The 12,109-nt window shown below is 32.8% G+C and overlaps 1 long non-coding RNA gene across 2 annotated transcripts; it reads left to right on the forward strand.

The window, feature by feature from the left end:
- Positions 1–864: 864 nt before the first annotated feature.
- LOC147080128 (uncharacterized) lies at positions 865–11,922 on the forward strand. 2 transcript variants are annotated; one of them, XR_015070783.1, is made up of 4 exons: positions 865–1,142; positions 1,519–1,650; positions 3,665–3,817; positions 6,981–11,922. It is a non-coding gene; the product is annotated as an uncharacterized LOC147080128 (long non-coding RNA). The 2 variants fall into 2 exon arrangements; XR_015070781.1 differs by having other exon boundaries at positions 3,665–11,922.
- Positions 11,923–12,109: the final 187 nt, after the last annotated feature.

Raw genomic sequence — 12,109 nt, forward strand, 5'->3', positions numbered from 1 at the left:
TTGTTGAGCATCAAGTGTTCAGTCAGTGAAATTCGTTCGGATTTACACATGTTAAACGAGTTTTTTGCTCGTTGATAGATTTATGTACCTAATGAAAAGTATTCTGTTCACCTGAGCAGCCGAAAGCAATCATATACTTTTGATCATTTTGACTAACAATACACTAAGTAGGTACCTAGGTACTATGTAAGTAGGTGAGCGATTTCGAAAAATAATATTTCGAAAGATAATAATATTATTATAACTTCGTCATTATAATATATTGACCTTATGTGAGTAGAGGTGTGGGCAGACACTTATTTGTAGATCCATCATTGTAACAACACTTTTACCAACTTTAAAAGTAAAATAATTATTCGTAAACTTAAGGTTGGTAATATACCTATTAAAGCAAACCTATTTGTGGTTGCTTGAACCGTCAAACTTTTTCAGTTGAAAAACTTTTTATATTTTAATTCGACATCATTTATGAGTGGAGTGTAACATGTCACAATATAACAAACGCCTGAAATATCTGTTAACAACATCGCCATAAGCCGACTTATTTGTTTAAATAATTTATGGGACGCATAAAATGGTATGATCTATTTTCTACTAACGTAAGTACCTAATACCATAAAAAATTATCTATGATGTAGCTGTTGTCGGTAATGATTTTTTTTCAGATTCTACAACAGCATTCAGATCTACAAACTTATAAGAATGGGATGGGAGAGCCATTGTCGAAAACAACCCGATCAAGACTCGTAGCTGGATAAAATCTGACATTCGAATTAAATTTTTAAAGGCGTCGTATTGTTCGTACCTAGTTCCATTTTTGGCCATTCTATAGATAAGTTTCGTCTGTAAAGTTGTAGCAGTGACAATGCAGACGTTTTGTCTATGGCCGAGAGATGAATCAAGTTTAATCAATTGTCTATTGTCACGTCAGCTGTCAAACTACTTACCGAGTCTTGTGACATTTTTGCTTCACTTAAACTTCGTAAAATGGATATAAAACGTGAACTAGATGCTTATGAAGATGATGGGGAAGTGCAGAAATGGTTTGATGTGCCAATAATCCATCCAAACAATCCGCTTACAAACATTTCTATAAAGCATTAAAGCAGGAGAATGCGTACGATGTCAACAGCACTATTGAGGTTAGGTTTTCCAAACTTGTTAATCATTGTAAAAAAATGTTTATTCTAAGTTGAAGTGGTTTCTTACTGATGCAAATAAAACAGTTGCGTGACATATTGGACTTTACTAACTGAAACATCCAATAATACTTATACACCGTTGTGTTGACACTTAAGTAATAACGATTGTTTGACCAAGTAGGTACCTACCTACCTATAGGTCCTGCGTCCCTATGGCTGCAGGCTAACTACTTTCATTCATCTGAAGACAGCTGTTGCACGTTTATTAATAATAGATAAACAGTATCAAACCGTGATAAACCATGTGTTTGTACTCAACACATAATAATATAGGTGTAAACACGTATTATAAAATACCTTATGTCTTGTGTTTCAGAGCCCTGTAACCAGCCTTGTCAATGTTAAAACTGAGATTGATCCTCTGCGAGTTGATTTCAAAGAAGAATTTGTTGAAGACAGTGATCCGCAACCTGGCTGCTCATATTCAAAATGCGAGCCAATAAATCAGGTGCTTACATACTTATACAATATTGTGTAATATACATACATCGTGCTTGTAAGTGATCATGTCTTTTTGGCTCGGTTATTATGATAACATTGAATACAGCGTATTTTGTAAGAATATGTTGTATATAAATTTATCGTAACGAACAAAACGGTACATAATATATCAATGTTTAGATTTTAGCTTCATCGGTGCTTTGTTTTAGGATAGGTACTAGATTTCCGAAAAGGACTCCTGTTATTTAGTATATTTGGTATTTTGTTAATGACATTCATTAACTGTGTCTCATAAATGTGTTACATATTATCAATCCCGGTGCTGTGCGTATCTACAGCGATGTTTTGTTCTGCATATTTATTATTTAGGAGCAATGTTTCATGTCAGGTATTTGGTATTATTGTTTAATGTGTGGAAAGCACCGAATTACTGGTCTTGTGTTCAATATGAAGGTACCTACCGAAGCATTTTATATTTTTATTTAAAGCTCCTTTTCCTATGCCACGAAGCGCATAAAAAGTAAACAAACAAACATGATACACAAATAAACAACTAAAGTCGTAAAAACATCATATATTTGAATAAAGTATATAGTGATTTCCATGGCCCCCACATCCTTAAGCGGGCCCCCAGTCCAAGATCTTTGGTGGCCCCCCTACATATCACTAAGATTAAAGGCAGTGTGGCGTTCTATAGTAGCGTTTTTCAAATGGTGTTGGAGGTAAAATTAAGGGTATTCTGTGTATTAACAAACATGCAATTTCACAACCACATATTTTATTTGTGGTTTAACGTTAATACGCCTGAAGGAATTTAGCCCCGCAAACGATTTATTTTTATGATTAGAACAAATTTGTGATGTGCGTTTTTCTCACGTATCTTGTCAATTCCTCAGGCTACAGCCCTGTCAGTCCGCCCTTTGTGGGGGCCATGGTGATTTCCAAAGGTCAGTCCAATTTTCGTCTGGCAAATCGTCTTAATTCCTTTTCTTAGTTGTAGTTTATGGCCAAATGTCTTCCACTGAGTAACCACCGATAAATGTATTTTGAAGGACCAAAAAGTGTCAAAGGTGGTCCGACGAGTTTGATGAACATAAGACCCGAGACTGTTTTGGTCTTCAACGAAACTCTTATTGGTGTAATAATTAGATTCATTTGCGAAAATTTGCGTTCACATTCACTTGAAGAAATGGTAATAGAATTCAGTGCACACATGAAACGCGATAGTTTTCCAGATATATTTGTCTTTTCATATGAGATGATTCAGGAAAATTAACTTGTACTATGTGAGCGCGAACATTGTTTTGTCTAATTGCTTTTGAAACTTTAAAAATACTATGAAAAAAGGAGCCAGAACGCCGTTCCACCGCGTTACATTACAAAAAAGCCCTGCTATTACTGTATACCGGGTATCATTGTCACCAATTAAATTTTTTGTAGATGCGCTCGAAACTTTCAATGTGTAATACGCAGACAGGTGTTTGTGTGCTGTGCTGTTGCCATGCGTTACAGACAGATGACACATGACATAATATAAGTATAATATATTATTAAGTATTTGAAAATGTCAGTGATTAATTTATTCATGCTCTTAAAGTGTTGTGAGTTATATTGTGGAGTACAAACTAAAATAAGCACAAGTAATGGTACGCAGGGTAGCGAAAATTCGCTTAGTCGATATACCTAGTTAATATAACTGTGTAAGGATTATGACAATATATTTCTGTACTAACGAAATGACTATGCGATCACAGATTTTTCTGGTTTGGTGCATTTCTTTCTTGACTATCTTTATGGTAGGTATGTTTTTGTTGATTTTTGTTTAACAAAAGTATTAATTGGTCGAAAACAATCGATTTTTTTGACATCTCTATTGAGGTGTAACTTTTTAATAGAAGGCAAAAATATTTTGATACACTGTCACTATTTTACATACACAATTTTTCGATACACTATTATTATATTTTCAGAAGTAGACACTGATATGCTTTTATATTTATAAAATTAATGTATTTTTTTAGATCGCTTCAAAATACCCTTCCAATTTAAAATCGGAGACTGATTTCGAGCTAATTGACTCAGAGAATGAGGTTTTTCAAGAGGATGTAAGGCAATGCAATGATGCTTACCCTCAACCTAGTTGCTCTTATTCCGAATGCAACCCAGGAAATGAGGTATATAACAATCTATTAATTTAAAATAATCTACTAATACTGATATCACTTATCAACTTATATCAAATTGTACACCTTTTTCTTTTAAATTCGATCCTCCCAGATGGTCAAAATTCCTACATAATATATTTAATAAACTTCTCTGATCAAAATTCGGGACTTGTAGAAGTTTAAAGTAGAAAACTTGTGATGTATGTTAAATGATAACTTAATACTTATCCAGCGAGTGAAAAATGTCAATGAATTTGTCTGTTGTACCTGAATATACAAGAAAAAATCATTTTTTTAAATTTGATATTTTAAAAAATAAATCAATAGATTTTGGTCACCGTGTTTGACAATTCGTATAACCATTACTGACGAAATGGGTTTTTGATACGATTCGCAAAAAAATACTTTATTGGACTTAAATTTACTAAAAGTAATACGTATGCTTTTAATATGTTGTATAGTCATATATTAATTACCCATATATTATGTAAATAGTTCAGAACACAGGTAACATAACCGTAAATGGTACTTCAATTCTCGGACCGGTTTCTTTTTAATTATCCTGCGACTCATTGCAATTTCGTTCGGACGCAAACTATTAATTGGCTGTAATAAGATGACGTCTGGTATTAATTTGAGTATAGGTTACTTATGTTAAAGGGGCGTACCTTTGGGTAGAAAATATAAACATGCTATTCCACTAGTTTTGATCACTGTACACAATGTTTAACACATAATATTTACAATGTACTTAATTAGTGATGTTTATTTTAAATGTTATAACAATAAAAATGGTTTGCGATTTAAACATTAAACCAATGTAACGTGCACTGATCAGAATGGTTTTTCAAAGTATGATATTTTTCAAAGCATCCGCTCACATGAAGTGCCGGTTTGTTAACCCAACTGAAAATAGTCTATGGGCTCCAAACAATTTGTTGCTATATTCGGCCCAACTACTCTATTTTTTGAGGTGAAATGGTAGTAGACAATGAGAACCTACCATGTTTTCGTTGAGTTACATGATGTGGTAAGATTAATGGGTGTTGAAGGTCTTATATCTTCTTCATCACTATCATCGCTGAGATATCCACTTCTCCTTATTTTGGGCGGGATGATAACGTGTTTTCTTAACTTTCACTATCTGTATCATTATTATAATCAACGGCCCACCCGATCAAACTATCTTCTTCACTTTCTTCGCTCAAAATCAATACTATCAAATGCATACAAATCTTCCTCGTCACCTGTATCGAAACGATCACTATCGATATTTTCATTGACATTTTTGGTGTTTTCCATGGTGATTGTTATTTAATTATTTTCTAATCACGTTAATTACTGTCGATATTTTTAATTATTAATAGTTACTGCTATGGAACGGCGAGATGAACTTCATTAAACACAAATTTATATTAATTTAACTGGCTTTAATTAGAATGTAATATAATTATAATAGATTATATTGTGTTGGACATTTGAATTTATTTTTGGAATGGACACATGCAAGCAAATTTATAATAAACTGATATATTATATACTGCACTGCTCGCGAAACCCAGTTAGGTGAAGCATAATATTATGTTATATCAATTATAATATACAATTACCTGCTCCATGGCCCCCACATCCTGAAGCGGCCCCCCCGTCCACTAAGGTTAAAGGCAGTGTGACGCTCTATAGTAGCGTTTTTGGTGTTCGAGGTAAAATTAAGGGTATTCAGTGTATCAACAAACATTAACCAAAAAATGCAATTAATTACACAACCACATTTATGAAAATGTTAATACGCCCGAAGGAAATTGCAGGCGATTTTTTTTACGATTAGGGCAAATTTGTGATGTGCGTTTATCTCACCTATCTGGTCAATTCCCCAGGCTAGAGCCCTGTCAGTGCCCCCTTTGTGGAGGCCATGGTGATTTCCAAAATTCAGTCCAATTTTGGATTACTTATCGTGTAACCCACGATAAGTAATACCACTCTCTGGTATTACAATTAGTAGTATAATATTTGTTAGACAAATTAATTATTTTTTGTCAATTTTGAAATGAGTTTCTGTGAATTAGAATTAGTTATTTTTACCTGTATACCGATTTTTTTTAAATTTCCCCCCCCTTTTTAATAGGCAAAAAGTGGTATTTTCACAAAATCTAGCGTTTTTTCTGCCAAATAGCTTGTTTTCATACCCCGTCTAGCATGTTTTTGTCAATGACAGTTGGCAACACTGTATACCACCAACATAAAAAAATATCTCATGTAATCTCAATGTAACATGCCTCATTTCAAGACTTTAATACGTCACAAACCTCCGCTACTTTTATTTTTGTAGTTATAGTGCTGTAAAATTAAAATTTTATCATTGGAGGCTTTAATTCAATGATGAGATGCTTTCCGTGCCAATGTAATATTGGCACCATGCTAAATTGATATCTGACGGCTTATTTTGTAATTTGCTGGGATTAGGAGAAAGTCAGACCTTCATCCAACAGTGGATCGGTAATAGTTGATAAAGATTTTATTTTTGTCTATAAAGAGTTATCAGTTAATAATAGTTTTAGCCATACTGATGTCCACACAAATAGAAGTATCTTTTTCTGATATAATAAAAATATGAGAGTTACCATGCTGGATCATCGATAATGCGAGAATCCGACTCAGTGAGGGGCTTCCTGCTGAGAAGACGGACGATTCTAGCTCCGGACACCTTGGGTCCAATGACGTTCGGCGCAAAAGCAAGCACTTGGACCAACATCCAACTTCCAAAACCTCTGAAACCCTGAAAGAGATGACAGAAATAAATTTTGCAATCCTAAGTAAAATAATATAGTTTTTATATTACGACATAAAGTTCTTAAGTTAATACATTGACTGCTGACCAGATAATCACTTTTTAATTAGCACATTTAAATAGCATGTTAATTATAACGAATGGCCAAGTGAATGAGAATCTGCATACTAGCAAACTCCACTTTTGACCAAAAATGAAATTTTGATGGCATTTTGTTAAAAAGCATGTTTTATCGGGGTCTCAAATTTCAGATTTAACCTGTTGCACCCCGGAGACAGTTTTACGGTTTTTGCGGAAAAAAAGTCGCCGCGTACAGGGTCTTGAAACGCGGAAGTTAATGGTGCAACCCCCGTTTTTTATCTAAAATGTTGGCGTTTATTTCAGCTTGATCGGAGATCAAATGGCAAAGTTAGATGCAAATAATTGTGTTATTCAAATTAATCACCGGCTGGTTGGCGCGGACGACGTGTTACGCATAGATCGGAATGCTTCACTCACGGACAATAATTGTATCAAGTGGCATCAGAGCCAGGGTGCGTGGTCGGGGTCCCGAATTTCATTTTTAACTCGTTGCACCCCGGGGACGCATCAAAGCCGGAGTGCGTGGAAGGGGTCTCGAATTTCAGTTTTAACCCGTTGCACCCTGGGGACAGTTTTATAATAATTAACTGAATTTGTACTACTTTTTAAGATATTTAAATGCAAAAAATGTACAAAAAAATAAAAATTTTAAATATTATATTTTTTTACTTTTTTAAATTCAATCCTTTGCACTCTACGTAACTCCCGGAAAGCGCCGGGTGATATAGCTAGTTATACATAAATAAGTATTACAAAAATGTTTGATTTATTCTTCAAAGAATATAACCACATGAATGAACCCAAAATTGTGGCTCTATCGCCATATATCTATTCAAAATGGATTTTCAATTAAACCTACGGTGAGTCTTAAAGATGTTAATATTTCTTTTGAAGAAAAAGAAATTCAAAGACACCTTTTGGAAGACCACATACAGGAAGCAGCTGCAATTAAATAAGATCGATAAAACTCTTGCAAAAGAAAAATTTACCAGTATGAAAGTAATAATAGTTGACTTGGAGAAATGTTTACCTACTTCATATAGTTTCTATCTGAGAAAATTGTAGACTCCGAATTTTACAATTTACGATGATGTAAGTGGTGAGTGAGACACAACACCATATTAAAAGTAGAGATAGGCAACGATTTGGCTTCCTCATAGAACTGAATGAAGCATGCCGATAACAGCCGATAACTCACGAGAAATGGCGACGTGATAAAAAAAAATGCAGGGCATCACGGAGGGTTTACTTTGGTCATTACAACGTACCCATATAATATAATGTTAATGTGGAGATTTTGCCGCAAATTGATTACCAACCTCTTTCACCATACTTTAACGCCATAGCACAACACTGATGTGGATGAAATAAAGTGTGAAATGGGCATCTAGCAATGTTTTAGCAAATATTGAAGAGCTGACGATTTGGTATAATAATTAATTGCCCTGGCCAAAATAGGAATATCATGATCTTAGACTATAGATACATCTAGACGCCACCCGTTGCATTGCTAAATGAAACCGATTGCCTTGCGTTTGGTTTGTGAGCGAGCGAACGCATTCGTCTACAAATGTTCGAGACCATAGACCATTTCGCTAGTGCTCGCCCAAAGTGCTCGCACTAGACGCTCAGAATCAAAATATAATTTTCTATTTTTTTACGTTACATAGTATTTTTAAGCGGTCAAAATGTAACCATTAGATAAATATATCCATAATTTAAGTTATTTTAAAGAAACACTAGGTCACTGATATTAAAATATATAATAAAATACAAATAAATTATCACGAACATGTATCAACTTACTTATGAAACGTAATACCATCTTCTTGCTTATCAGTACGGCTACCACATTTTAATACAACACACAGAACTATCTTTTCTACTTAATTAACCAAAAATATTTACCACTGACTTTATGTTTAACACAAAAAATATCAATTTTAGCAACACGAGCTCGCAAGTTATCGACGCTATCTGAAGCGTTTCGCCCCGTTTTGATGGCGATACTTTTGGCAACTGGCTTGTAGCTAGTAGATCTTTTATCTTACTCTAGCGCGTGTCGCAGAGATTGTAAGGGTGCCGAATACTTTCTCACTCGCACTCATGCATCGTTTTTGTTCAGGCCTTGGTCATGATAGTTTTTTCATATACCTGGTTTCTGAAAACCATTCCTACGCTGAAAATCATAAATCACAAATTCCTATTACGAGGCCATACACAAATGGAGATCGACACTAACCATTCTATAACAGAACATCAAAAAAGATGCTGAACGGTATGCAGATAGTTTTTACTCCGTGGGATTGGGTTCAGTTTGTAGGGACATGTAAAAGAAACAAGCCTTTTAAAGTTATTAACATGGAGTTAAATGATATAAACAATTATTGCTCTTTCTATGCATCATCTTCAGGTCCTTTTGTGGCTCGAAAAAAGAATATTGATGGCACACCTTTTTTTATTTATATCTTAAGATGGCGCTGGTTATCTACGTTATAAGGCGAAGTTCTCCGATGAAGATTTCCAAACTGTGGACCTCCGACCTTCTCGCTTGCCGTAAAACGCCGCAAACTTTTTAAAAGCTGTCAAATTTTCCCCCACAGATACCAAGTCGCAATGGCCGGCCGGTCCAACTGAGGGTCGAACCGACTTGAGAAGCTCTTCCCTTTCAACCGACATATGGGAACACTCCCAAAGGATGCGACGGTATCCTACAATTCGGCACATAAGCAAGTCAGAGATTCTATTAGGCCAAGCTGACAGAGCTTCGAAGCAAAACAACTATTTCAACGAATATTTCAATTTACTCAACAGTGCTGCACATATTATCATTAGCATTATTTTATAGTTTCAAATTACATTATCATCTTCCATTAGTACAGTCATAATGAATTGATTTTTGAAGTGATAGTATTACAAGGAAGATTATTTTAGGTATATTTATCTTTGTTTACTATTGATTATGTTTGTGTTATTGCAGTTACTGAATTGGCTACTAATTATAATATACGAATGCTTCTCGGACCAGTATTCTTACTGAAGAACAGCCGAAAGTAGCCCAAGAAATAGAAGCTACGATGACATTTTCTGATTCAGGAGATAATAATTTAGCATTATTATATTGTTTTAAATTACATTCTTATATTCCATTAGTAGTAAACGACATGCAATGGGTGAAAGGAATTGATTTTTTAAGCACTTGTGTAACAGTATTTCGGGGAAGATTGCTTTATATATTTTTATTTACTATTGATTGTATATGTCGACGACCCCAGGAAAAACCATTGTAAGTCTGAAAATAGCGTTTCCGGTTTTATTAGCTTTTTATAATATTTAATTTTTTATGCATATCCTGTAAAAAAATCAGGTCTCTAGCATAAAAATTGACGAAGTTAGGTTTTTGACAATGGTGCTCTATATCTACATATCGCATCGACCAAATTTGTGTTCACAGAAATATCCGAGGAGTATAGTCATACCTCGATAACAAAAGTGCACTGCGCTTTATTTTACAAATAAGAAGGTTGTTATACTTGTTATAACATTCTTTTATGGAGATCTAAAGAAACAGCATGATTTATATTGACGTATCACAATAATTTAAAAAAAACATATTGGTTTATCTCCGAAAAATATTGGTATTTGCAGTGAGTATTTGCATTATTAGTTTAAAAGTTAGTCAATATTATTGTGTCAGAAAGTTAAGTTATTATATTATTTAATATAAAACAAATACTGAAAAGAAACGGAATTAATTTTCACTTGCATAGCTACTTTAAAAAACTTCTCAGTTATTAATATTATCTTAAAATTTGAAGTAATTATATTAATTTTGATTCGCTTATTTAAATTAATTCACTGCATGATAAAGACCTCTTCAATCTCTCTCTTACTCTTTTCGGTTGATTACTCTCCCATATAGATACTCAACAAAACAATGAAGTAAAGTTTAAATTTGAAAATGTTATATTATTTAATAGAAAAATAATATCATATATAAAACGTTATTTATATATAATTATATTTAATTACTTTGCAGTTACCTACTTAACTTAAAATGAGTTTGTAATATTCTAATATATAAATTTAATTTACATAAATACCCAGTAGAAAAATACATATTTTAATTTAATATTACTATCACTATAAAATCAAATATTTTGGACCTAAAAAGGTAACTACCTAAAATATTATGTTTTAACTTCAAAATGTTATTTTATCATTAGTAGAAAATGACATTACATATTATTTTGGTTGAATTAATCTTGCACAAAGATAATAAAAAATCACTATTATCATGGTTCAGTTTGAAAACATTACTAATTGCTGACTATTTTTTTATGATCCAACCAAGTTAAATAATCCTTTTCATTGCATTTTGAAATGGAATTATTTATGAATGGCTTGCTTTGGAAATAGTATAATAGTAATGAACTTCGTCTAAATATCAATAACACGTGCGTCAGTTCTTAGTATTTTTGAAAATATAAAAGGGTACACATTAAGTAAATTATGCATAATTTTGTATTTTGAATATTCCTCAAAGATAGAAATTACCCAAAGGATTATATTATTTTATTACATGCCATTCGCCGAAAGGGATTAAGCGGCTGGGATTTTTGAAAACGTGTTTTGACGTGACATTGTTTACAATACAATTTGAAAGTAACAATAAAATTTTAATGGTCAATAATTGTTAAAGCATTTTATGCTTATCTAAGTAGATATATTTTGGAAAAAGGATGAAGTAAAGTAAACAAAATGATGTGTAGGTATTCTGAAAACAAGCCCATCGCTGGTGATTGGGAATTTTTAATATTACCTACTAATTAAAGACATATATTATAATCTTAGCATTGGTGAGTGGTGACATAATTTTCGATGTTAGTTAAATTTGTTCAAAATAAATATACAGTGTTGCTTTTAACAAACAATAACATTTCTATAATATTTTCATCACAATTTGACATAGCTTATTTGACTTTTAACACTATAGATAATTACATAAATATTATGTATCTATAGTTTGTGAAAAACTCAAATAAACCATGTCAAATGGTGATATCGTACACGGTATCTCGTAGATTTTAATTAAAATATCAATTTGATTTGAAAAGTCTGTAATGGTAAGTATGTACTTAAATTCATATACTTACCTCCTATTCACCTATTGACTATGATTTTTATAAATTATGAAAACCTTTTTAAATAGTAACTACCTAATTATTATTTCATCCAATTTAAATCGGTCTGAATTATACATTTTGTAAAACTATCAAAATAAATAGTTATGAATGAACAAATGATATAGTAAACTGTGTTTCTTTGAGAAAATTTGTATTAAAACTCTACGCAATCGATTAAATAACAATATAACATTTCAAGAACATACTAATTACTTGAATGCAAATTATTTTTTTTTTCAGTTTATA

Source organism: Rhyacophila brunnea, unplaced genomic scaffold (assembly GCF_057557595.1).
Source record: "Rhyacophila brunnea isolate RB1 unplaced genomic scaffold, BYU_Rbru_1.0 scaffold_1, whole genome shotgun sequence".
NCBI classification, from domain to species: domain Eukaryota; kingdom Metazoa; phylum Arthropoda; class Insecta; order Trichoptera; family Rhyacophilidae; genus Rhyacophila; species Rhyacophila brunnea.